Below are 12,500 nucleotides of genomic sequence, written 5' to 3'. Positions count from 1 at the left end.
GATAGCACTCAACAGACAGAATGCCACTGATATATCAGAGACAAGACCTGTGTGGTGAACAGACAAAACATAACAGGCAAACCTCTGGCCATCATGTGGATAGGCCCACAGTTGAGAGTTATCCAGACAGACTACATTCCATGCTAAACTAGCATGTACACATAAACCCTGTAAAACTAGCAGTATGCAATACATATAACAACAGTACTCCCACTGTCCGTAGGTCTGGAACATTATACAAATATGTAGTTGGCCTGTGTCTGCAAGTCCTGTTGTAAAATGTCTTGCTACCTGCTGTCTGTAACACTGCTTCCCACACACAGGAAGGACGTCTTCCATACAGGAAAGGTAAAGGGACAATGCCCACATGATATAGTAATATATAGTAGTGGGTTGCCATGACAGTGGCAATTGGAAGTACTTCCCAGCTGGCTGCATGGCAGTAGCAAGTGATGAGCACTGATTGGTGCAGAGGCCATCACCTGATCATGTGCATTACCTGCAAAATCCATGCTGCAATCTATGCAAAGCAGCTCAATCCCTGTAGTGGAGGGAGAGAAAGAGAGACAGAGAGTGAAACAAACAAACAAACATACAAACAAACAAATAAAAAAAACAGGAAAAATGTTTCTAAACCAACTAAAACTACAAAACAACCCTATATAACTAAGGGGACACATACAAATGTACTCAGAATAGAGGACAATACTACAACAGGTATGAGAAATAGTTATGCATGTAATTGAATGTAGTACTTTGTCTATAATAATAGGATAGATGATGTGGAAAGATTTATATGTGCCATCAAGAGTTGTTGTGATGATGCCCTTTGAACAACTGCAATGGACATAGCGTCTGGCCCTGTGGGCCTATAAACTGTGCAAATCAGCACTGAATGACAAGATGTAAGCTATCATAGTGTGTGTTTTGTACCTCAAGACATGTATATTAGTGTGGCAAAAAGCTGGTGGTGGAAGTAATGCCATTATGACAGACACGTGTTTCAGACCCTACCACTTGCAGGACAGACATGTTAATGTGAAATGTAGCATGCAAAAATGCCATAGGTGTGTAATAGGCTTACCTGCAATCTGTCCCTATATATATCCCCCTAATGTTAGGCTGTGTCCACATGTGACACCTGTCTGTGTTGTAGCAAGGCAGAACAGTGTAGCTGTAGAGGAAGGAGAGTTAGAGAGTGTGGACCTGATGTTTAAATGCACCCCATGTATATATAGATATATATGTGTGTGTTTGTGTATATATATGTGTGTGTGTGTGTGTGTGTGTGTGTGTGTGTGTGTGTGTGTGTGTGTATATATATCTATACACACACACACACATTTCCCCTACTGTTTAATGACAGTACTGCACGATATATGTGAGAGAACATCACATATATATATATATATATATATATATATATATATATATATATATATATACAGTAGTAAGTGGTTGCAAAATGGACAGTAATGTCTGGTGTGAAATCCATGTTGGGAACACATTGCCCTTGTTTGGGAAGGTGGGATTGGTATGTTGGCGAAAGACAGTAGGTATATTTAGGGAGGTAGGTTGGATTGGAAGACAGACAAGACAGCATACAGGGGCAGTATATGACATGTGGTGGGTAAACACCTTTGATGGGGATTAGTGTTTGGAATATGTAAGCCCATGATCCCTTATATGGAAACAATGGGACCAAGGTCCCCACCCATGGGCAGTCACAACTGCACCTTCATGGCCCTGAATGTGCCTGGGCTAGGGGCTGAGTAGGAGGAGCATGCGGACCCTGTGATTGTGTACAGAGGGCCTTAAGGTGGTGTAGCACATCCCTCAAGTGTCTGTGGAGCTCCTTATGCACCAGATCCTGGACCTGACTTCGGGTGACATGATCCTGTCTGGGTGTGCTCCCAGGCGGGGTGTACACCATCGCCTGAGGTGGTTCCACCTTAAGGTAGTACAGGACCAGCAGATGATGAGGTCCCGGGGTTGGTCCCAGATGTGATTTGGCCTAATAACATGGCCAGATGAGGTGGGAAAGGTGGTTCTGCTGGGAACTGTCTTCCCAAACATGCTATTGTGTTACAGTTATAGAACATATGTGGGTAGTAATAGTCCACACATTCCAGGATAATGTCTAACAGCATGCATAGATATCCCCATTAATACAAAAGCATGTTTGGGAAGACAGTTCCCAGCAGAACCACCTCTCCCACCTCATGTGGCCATGTTACCAGGCCACATCACATCTGGGACCCACCCCGGGACCTCAGCTAGAGCGTCTTCTGTGTGGAGACATGCATGAATGGGCGTACCTTCATTGAAGGTTGTGTGTCAGGCCTGGCAAGCCGGTACGTAAAAATCAACTGCCAATCATTAGCGGACCAGAGTTCTGCTGTGGCGACCCCTAACCTAGCCAAAAGACACAAATAAACATAGCAAATAGAACACATGCATTTATGGAACCATAGAGGCCCTTACAATGGCTTGCAGGTGACATTGTTCATAACAAGCCACCACTGATAATTTTTCAACATGGAACATGACTACAAACACATTGCACAAATTGTTGTACAATATGATATATGTCCCAACAATAGGTTTGCTGTAAACATACCCATTGAGTTGTGTGATCAGATTGTTGTTGCAGATATGGTGGGGGAGAGGGACAGAGATGTGTATTAGCAACTATTATATCCTTGCAGTATGAGGTCATCAGAACTTTTTTCCTCTTTATGTCTTTCAGGCACCATGTCACGGGAGCGATTGCTGGTGTACTCCCCAGAAGAATGAGGTGATCATACAACACCTGGTGCAGCATTACCACACCCTGTTTGAATGTACAGCCCATGCTCTGCTGGAGAGGGCTACCCTGTGGAATGATCTTGTCCACAGGGTAAATGATGTCAGCCTGCATAACCGCAGTTATGAGCAGGTCCGACATCGAAGCACTGGCCTACTCCGCCATGCCATTCAGCATGCTGCTGCAGTCAGGAGGGACTAGCTAGCGACAGGGGGGTCATGTCATCCAGCCACCCGATACATGCTGAGGAGCTCCTTGCCAGTCTCGGGGCACCTGCCCACCCGCAAACACAAGATCCTGCGGAGAACATTGTGGAGGTGTGTGCTGCCCACATAATGGGTGAGGATTGTGCAGGTAAGGCCACAGGGCACATCAGTAGACCACTGTTGCATATCCATCTGCATCTGTAGAGTTTAATCATACATATGTGAGAAAAATATATATACAGTCTGTTGCTGTGTTGCAGTAATCAACTTATGTGCATAATTTGTAGCATTGTGGGTTTGTACTGTTGATGTACTGTAATATTGCTCCCACCCAGTAACAATGCCACAGGTGTGGCTACTGACGTCACATCTCTCACACAACTATGTAGGTCCCTCTGGTATACCTCTGGGGCAGCAGCCTGTAACTGGTGAGTATAGTGTCTGTTCAGGTTTGCCAATACACCGGCCATGTTATGGTCACGGTATTTTCCATGCACACATTTAACACACCTACCCATAATGCATGCTGTACATGTTCACTTATTGTTGCTGTTAACTGCACTGCATCACAGTGGTCACCATGGTGATGTATCTGAAGGGTATGTAAGAGTCCTGCAATATAAATAACAACCTGTCATTGCAAGATGTGTGCACAGAGATGAATATAATGGTGGGACAAATGGCCTACAGTAGGAACATGTCTGAAACATCAACCTTATACAGTGCTACAACAGTGTATAAATCACAATTACAGTGGCAACTGTTACAGAGCTACACAATGGCATATCACAATACCACATTCCACAACCTTACAACCTGTAATGTGGTCCTAACATGAGCAATGCATGTGCAATATAGAATCCTATGTTAGGACAGCAAATATGGGGAATACATACCTTAACAAACATTAGAAGCATATGTAAGCATACATTCCAAATAACATATTGTGGAAGCAGCTTTTGAGTTACTGACAGCATGCACACTTCATGAGTATGGACCTTCCAGCAAGTACACTCCAAGAAATGGTCTGCTGTCCAAGACGCTTGCCCATCAAATGTGCCCAATTACCTGCAACAAAGGCAGCCATGGCTTGCACACATCTTACATGCCATGGAATGGATCCAATACCCAACAGGTAGCACACAGGAGTTGGACATGTAGCCTTGCCTCACCATTGCATATACCATGGAAAACAGTGCAGAGAGTCATGTATGTGGTGAAGATGTAAGGAACAAGATTATTGTAGAAAATAAATAGATGGCCATCCAAGACAGATGATGACACATGTTGCAAACTAGTCATGCAGGCTGCCTAGTAACATGCCACAACACTGAGGGAGTTGCAAGAATGTCTAGCAAGTGCTGGCTGTGCAGTACCTGTGTCGACAATCGCTTGGGCTCTGCATAAGTGTGGCCTATAGGTTAGGGCAATCAGATGGGACAGTTGTTCCACAGGAAGTATCAGCCAGAGCTCTCTACAGGTAGCATATGCATAACATCAAAAGTCCCCCAAAGGCATGTGTTGCAATGTGTACTGGTGTACCAAGACAAAGATGGAAACCTACAGACAGTATCAATTAAGATACATGTGCTGCAGAACCAACACCTCACCCCACCTCAGGTTCAACCATCCCCATATGTACCTTGCTGGTGCCAGTGTACACCTTTATGTTTGCCATTCTTTAGCAGGGACTAGGCTGGTACATATGGTGTTCAGAATTTGGGACACTGCAAAATGACACATGTGTAGCCCATAGTTGTCAAGCATCTGCAAAAAGGCTGAGGATGTGGAGGGGGTGTCATCCTGAAACACAACAGTGAACTGAAGCAGAGATACAAAGCTCACTAAGAATGGCTGTATCTGCACACAGTCAAGGTCTTGAATTGTGGCAGACATAACCCTGACTTCACAGCAATAGTGATGGCACTGTGTGACCTCCAAGGGCTGTGCACATGAGTTGGCCTTGCAATCATGCAGAGTTGGGGGACATTTATAGGGCAGAGTGTCCAAATACTAGCAAATACAGATGGGCCATGCTAGTATACCCCTTCCAGGAATAGTGACTGCTGTATACACTTAACATTTGATGCAACAAACCATCATGATAAGGGTGTGCACACATATGCACCCACAAATCGTATGCATCACAAGCAGCATCTGCACAACTAACACATTTGTTTGATACTGCATTTGATTGCACAGGTCATATGTCACATATCAGGTTCATGTAATGTTAGCATATGCAGTAATGTGGCTCCATGACATATCAGGGAAGAGGTTGCCATGTCAATAAGGGTGTGTACACTAACCTAGCTACAGTATGGTTTGAAGGTTTTCAGTGTGATGAGATCTGTAAATCAGACATCAGGCATTCACAAATTATATCTGTCCACATATCATCCCAGGTATGTGTCAGACAAACACATAGGAGCTATGAGCAGCAGAGCAAACATAACTAACACACATATACACATTCAGCAATGATATGTACACCTGTGAGGTATGTTACACAGTACATACCAGGGTGCTGAACAGGTGCACAGCAATACTGTGTACATGGGTGCAATGTGTTCCAGGATAATGGGCATCACATTTTAACACAACCATGCATCACAGAGATGTATAATGTTGGTAACAAGGATTGACTATAGCTGCACTGCATGCTGTGGAATGCAATATGTCATGCATGTTGACAGATGGGTAATGAGAGGTCTGTGTGTAATATCTTTGTGCAACATCACTTGTGTGTGTGTGTGTGTGTGTGTGTGTGTGTGTGTGTGTGTGTGTGTGTGTGTGTGTGTGTGTGTGTGTATACTGTTAAGCAATGATGTACAGGTCTTAAAGTGCATTTCTTGTTTTCCTTTCACAGGTGGCGAGGTGGGTCAGCGTCCCTCCTGCAGGCAAAGCGATGTTAGTGTCCATACAGACACTGATAATGATGATAGGTGTGTTGAGGTGCAGGCAGGGTTGTCAGAGGCTGAAGCTGTGCCATCGTTTGACATCCCACTGTTATCTACCCCATCCCCGCACACATTACCCATACATACCCCAACACCAGTGACCATGGCTGAGGGACAGTTGGCTGGTGGTGGCATGGGACAGGAAATTGGGGTGTCTATGGTACATGTGTCTGGACAAAGCAACCATAGCCAGATGTCCAGCGAAGTACCACACAGACTGATGTACAGGGGTGCTCATAGGAGGGCTGCTGGTCATCATGCCTCTGGCAGAAGTGCCATATCTGGTACCCCCAGACACATGTTTCAGGCCATCATGGAGCTGCAGGCATGTATGGAACATATACCAGACAGGGTCTGAGGCTGCAGAGAGCTACTAATTCAGCTGTTATTGACAACATTTGTGATCTTGCATGTACCCACCGTTATTTTGCCGAGGTCATGGATAGATGGTTGGGTGAGATGGTGGGAATCCTCGATTGTGGAATGTCTGTGCTTTAGCATATGGTGGGAGTAATGCAATGGCCACGTGGACGTAGGCCAGCAACACCAACAGTTGGAGTTCGACGTGGACATGCCAGAAGTCAGAGCCACTCCCGTAGTGGCAGTACCAGCCTCAGCACTGCAGGGGGGAGCTGCCCACACCACACCACAGCAGGACACATGCATGTGCCTCTGGCTGGTCCCAAGAGGGACCTGGATCCAGCAGATATATGTCATCATCAGGAGAGAGTACCATATTGTGGCGTGTACATGGTGGTGCCCGTGGAACCTCAGGCAGGCACAGTTCTCATATCCGTGGCCAGAGATGGTGAACTGCACACCCTGCCAGGTACAGTCTGCAGCTGTCCAACAAATACCTGTATAGGGCAGCCAAATGACAGAACTGTGTGCATGCATACACACGCACATCACCAACACAGCGAGGGCAATCCCATACCTACTCACACCACATCACAACAGCCCAATTAATAATTAAACCCCCTCACACACACACATGATGTCAAACGTATGGCTCAGCCAAGGTCTCTTGCAAACCAACAACACACCCTGTGCATATGATGATACCTGTGCCACATCCCTGTCATCCATAACATTGATGCAGGGACAGGCTAATATGTTTCTGATGCACAGGGTGAACCTACTGTGGTGTACCAATGTAATGCTGCTAACATGTTGTCAGCACTAAATTTAATACTTACATGTCAGGAAGTGTAGCTGTCCAGCCATGATGCATTATAGCCGCTATTGACACTGAGTGATTGTGGTCTCCACAATGTATTCTGTTTGTGTTGCAGGTGTCCATGTGTCAGCAGGATGTTGGTCTGCTGTTGTTTCCTACAAGGGGTATGGCACTGTGGTGACATCTTGACTGTGCCATATCCTGGGTACAGCTGAACACATGTCACAGGTCTGTATAACAGTTACTGCATGTGCCACATGGCTGATAGGTCTGGGGGTGTATACAGTTGAGTGCATGGTGGCTGATGTCAGCAGCCCTTCTACAGTGGACAATGGTAAGTATACTGGGTGGCACACACCACATGTTTGTGTATAACACACAGAGGCTTTGGTGCTGATGCAATACACAGAGAATACTGTACACATGGATGTATGTACTTGTGCAAGGAACCCATTTTAGCCTATGTAATTCCACCAAGACAAAATAGGTACAACAACACATTGGGAAATAAGCAGTATGCTAGTTTAATGTCATTGACAATGGTACTGGCAGGGTATATGTCCCCTTCCCCAATGTAGTGTAATCCTCAACTCGGTAAACATAGGTGTGCTGGTGTGGGTGGCACAGCCCTACCCTTTGGTGGGTGTGAGGTGTTATAGAACCGCAGATAGTGTGATCGACAACTGCTTAACCTGTTAAGATGAACTGTGTAATATTACAGCTAGCTATGTGGGTGGATACACTCAACAGTAACTGCAATGATGGTGGCTGTGTCCACAAGATCCACACTCAGCTATATATACCAACCCCAGTATCGCTGTGCACCTATACAATGGGGAAGAGGGTATTTACACATCTACTACTAGTTGTGATGGAATGAATTCCCACAGGATGACATCTGTGTAATGTTAGCATTTGCCAGGCAGTTCTTGGACAGATAACCTCCTGGGACATGTCTATTGTGCAAACTGAAGTAGATCCCTTCACATACACACACACTCTTACTTGACAGCACTGGTACTAGAACCCCATACCTAGGTATGTAGTTCTAATGATCTGTGTGGCCTTAACTGCACACACCACACTGCTTTTAGGATGAGGTGTGTTCTAGGTTACATGTTAAGTGAAGAACATCACCAGGCCCTGTACAGCATGGTAATGGGGGATGTACTGGTTGTTTATGAACAATACATAGCGTGACATATTGTCATATACACATTGAAAAACACATAGCAGATATGGTGGGGGAGAGGGACAGAGATGTGTATTAGCACATCTGAGAGACCTGGGCTTATCAGTGCTAACTACTTTGTCAGTGTGTCCATTCTCTTACAGATAAGTTGCACACAGCACATGCATCACTGGGCTGGAGAGTGTTAGCAGTTACCTGTATGGTTGATGGTGACAGTGGTCCCCATACAGTGGAACATGGGACATGTACTTGAGGTGCCATGGTGTAAAGACAGTATACCCAGCACCCACACCCCACAATGGATATTGTATGTACTGAAACCCATGGTGATACTCTGAAATACCCACCATCACACATTGACCAGAACTGCAATACAACCCATTGTCTATCTCAAGAGTGCTACTACAGGGATATGCATCTAATGAGCTTGCCACAGGGATAGTAGGGTGATGCATTGTCATGGCTCTCCTATGGTTTGCAACATGACTAGTCCTAATAGTGTGTGACACTGTGTATTGTATTAGGAGAATGTGGCCTTAGAATGCTGTATTCTACAAATATACATACTTGCACACATACACACACTTGCCAGAACTCAGAGGGTATCCCATGCCTATCAACCCATTTGTACAACAGTGTTGTGCTGGTACTACAAGCTCCAGGCAGCCCATAGGGTAAAGAGTGTAACAAGATACATGTAATGTCCAGTATAGCAGCAGCCACATCTATCTATGGCAGTGGGGGTGTGGTTTGTGTGAAGGGCCTCAAGGTATTATCAACTACAGGTCTACAAACACACAGACACTGTTATTATCAGTAATGCACACGTACACATTTGTCAGTACTGGGGTCCATCGGTTCAGGTGTTCATAGATGTCTACCAGGATATTGTCCATGGAGAGATGGGAAGTGTAGGGGATGTGTGTACAGTGGTATCATGCCACCTACCATTTGCCAGCAGGTCATCTCTAAACAGATACAACAGGGGTGATCCTGAAGGTGAGCATGACATGCAATATCCAATCATTTGGTTGCCTCTTGCAGAGGGCCAGTGAAGTGCTCCAGTTGACATGTATGCAACATGTATTACATAACATGGTCAGTGTCTGTCTTGGAGACCTGTACCCAAGCATGTTCTGTTGACTGCGGTAGTGTAGTTGAGGTATCCATGGCATGTGTTGCATACAGGGTGTGGATTCCTAGCTGTGGCATTGATAACACAGCTCGGCAGACATGTCAGTGTCACTCAAGCGCAGATTGTCTGTAAGCAGCCAAGATGGAGTCCTGACATCTGCACATCTGTACAGAGTACAGACAGACATCAGCTAGCCAACTGGTTTGCAGTAGGATGACTGTGTTGACAGATAGATGTCTGACACTGATAGGTATGCCATTACTACATGACAGTAACCCTTAATGACATGTCCTATACACACAGTAGTCTATAGTTAATATCCACATGTCAGATCAATATCCAGTAGGAGGTATTTAATGACACACAGCTCACACACCAAGAACAAGACAGTGAGGACTCAGAGTCCATCTTTGCATGCAGGGGTGTTTGGTTCCAGTACTACAATCTGCAATCTACTCTTACTTGTGAAAGCACTGTCAACATTGGTAATGTAACGATACAACACATGCAAGTGTGACTGCATATAACCTGGGATACTACCCATGTATGTAACACATTCAAATGGAAAATAGTGTTGTACAAGCCATATAGACTCAGGTGTCCCTGACAATAGACTCACACCCCTTGCTACTGTAATGACAGCACATAGACGCATGTTATGTACATAGAATTAAATACACTTATTAAATATGTCATTTCCCTGCTATTTTCTCAGACTGCAATATGGTCAGGCTGCTCATACCTGCCTTAACCACTCTGTATCCAGCAGCCCCTTGTTCTGCCTAGCAACAGAATAAACAGTCCTTGAACCCAGGAGCCTGTACACTATAGTCACAGCACTTAACCTCTAAGCCATCACAGGTGTGAAGACATTTGATGTTTTTTCCACTATATCTGTCAATACACATACTGAATAGTAGTGAAAAACTGTTTTGACCTACCTCTGCAATGGTGTAGTACTTGTAAGTGATATTAGTGTTGAATCAAGTAAGTTGTTGTAGCTACATGTACACATATCAGATAAATACAGTGTGATCCATCTGGGAAGGTATATAGAGCAGTCATGTGTACACATAAGGATATGGATATATATATATATATATATATATATATATATATATATATATATATATATATATATATCTTCTTCTTCTTTCGGCTGCTCCCGTTAGGTGTCACCACAGCAGATAAACTGTTTCCATTTCCTCCTGTCCTCTGCATCTTACTCTGTCACACCAACCACCTGCATATCCTCTCTCACCACATCCATAAACCTTATCTTAGGCCTTCCTCTTTTCCTGTTACCTGGCAGCTTCATCCTTAGCAACTTTTTACCAATATACTCTGCATCGCTCCTCAGCACATGTCCAAACCAACATAATCTTGCCTCTCTGGCTTTGTCTCCAAACCTTCCAACCTGGGCTGACCCTCTAATATACTTATTCCTAATCCTGTCCATCCTTGTCACACCCAGTGCAAATCTTAACATCTTCAACTCTGCCACGTCAAGCTCTGACTCCTGCCTTTTTGTCAATGCCACTGTCTCCAACCCGTATAACATAGCTGGTCTCACTAACCTCTTGTAGACCTTCCCTTTCACTCTTACTGGTACTCGTCTGTCACAAATTACTCCTGACACTCTTCTCCACCCACTCCATCCTGCCTGTAATCTCTTCTTTACATCTCTTCCACACTCACCATTACTCTGAACTGTTGATCCCAAGTACTTAAACTCATCCACCTTCGCCACCTCTACTCCCTGCATCCTCACCATTCCTCTATCCTTCCTCTCATTCACACACATATATTCTGTCTTAGTCCTGCTGACCTTCATTCCTCTTCTCTCTAGAGCATATCTCCACCTCTCCAGGGTCTCCTCCACCTGTTCCCTACTCTCACTACAGATCACAATGTCATCTGCAAACATCATAGTCCACGAGGACTCCTGTCTGATCTCGTCTGTCAACCTGTCCATCACCACTCAAATAAGAAAGGGCTCAGAGCTGATCCTTGATGTAATCCCACCTCCACCTTAAACGCATCCGTCACTCCCACTGCAGACCTCACCGCTGTCACACTACCCTCGTACATATCTTGTACCACTCTTACCATACTTCACTGACACTCCCGACTTCCTCATACAATACCACAACTCCTCTCTAGGCACCCCGTCATATGCTTTCTCTAAATCCACAAAGACACAATGCAACTCCTTCTGACCTTCTCTGTACGTCTCCATCAACACTCTCCGAGCAAACATCGCATCTGTAGTGCTCTTTCCTTGCATGAAACCATACTGCTGATCACTAATCATCACCTCCCTTCTTAACCTAGCTTCCACTACTCTTTCCCATAACTTCATGCTGTGACTAATCAGGGTAATCCCTCTGTAGTTACTACAGCTCTGCATGTCACCCTTATTCTTAAAAATCGGTACCAAAACACTTTTTCTCCATTCCTCAGGCATCCTCTCACTTTCCAAGATTTCATTGAACAATCTAGTTAAAAACTCCATTGCCATTTCAACTAAACACCTCCATGCTTCCACAGGTATGTCATCTGGACCAACAGCCTTTCCGTTCTTCATCCTCTTCATAGCTATCCTTACTTCCTCCTTGCTAATCCACTGCACTTCATGATTCACTATCCGCACATCATCCAACCTTCTCTCCTTCTCATTCGCTTCATTCATCAACCCCTCAAAGTACTCTTTCCATCTGGTCAGCACACTTTCCTCGCTTGTGAGTACATTTCCCTCATTATCCTTTATCACCCTTACCTGCTGCACATCTTTACTAGCTCGGTCCCTCTGTCTAGCCAATCGGTACAGGTCCTTTTCTCCCTCCTTAGTTTCCAACCTTTTATACAACTCTTCATATGCCTTATGCTTAGCCTTCACCACCACTATCTTTGCCATGCACCTCATCTCCTTATACTCTTGTCTACTTTCTTTATCTCTTTGACAATCCCACTTCTTCACCAACCTCTTTCTCTGTATACTCTCCTGTACTTCTTCATTCC

This window comes from Protopterus annectens, chromosome 1.part1, assembly GCF_019279795.1.
Source record: "Protopterus annectens isolate FY-2018-M chromosome 1.part1, PAN1.0, whole genome shotgun sequence".
NCBI lineage: Eukaryota > Metazoa > Chordata > Ceratodontiformes > Protopteridae > Protopterus > Protopterus annectens.
This window is presented reverse-complemented; position numbering follows the sequence as displayed.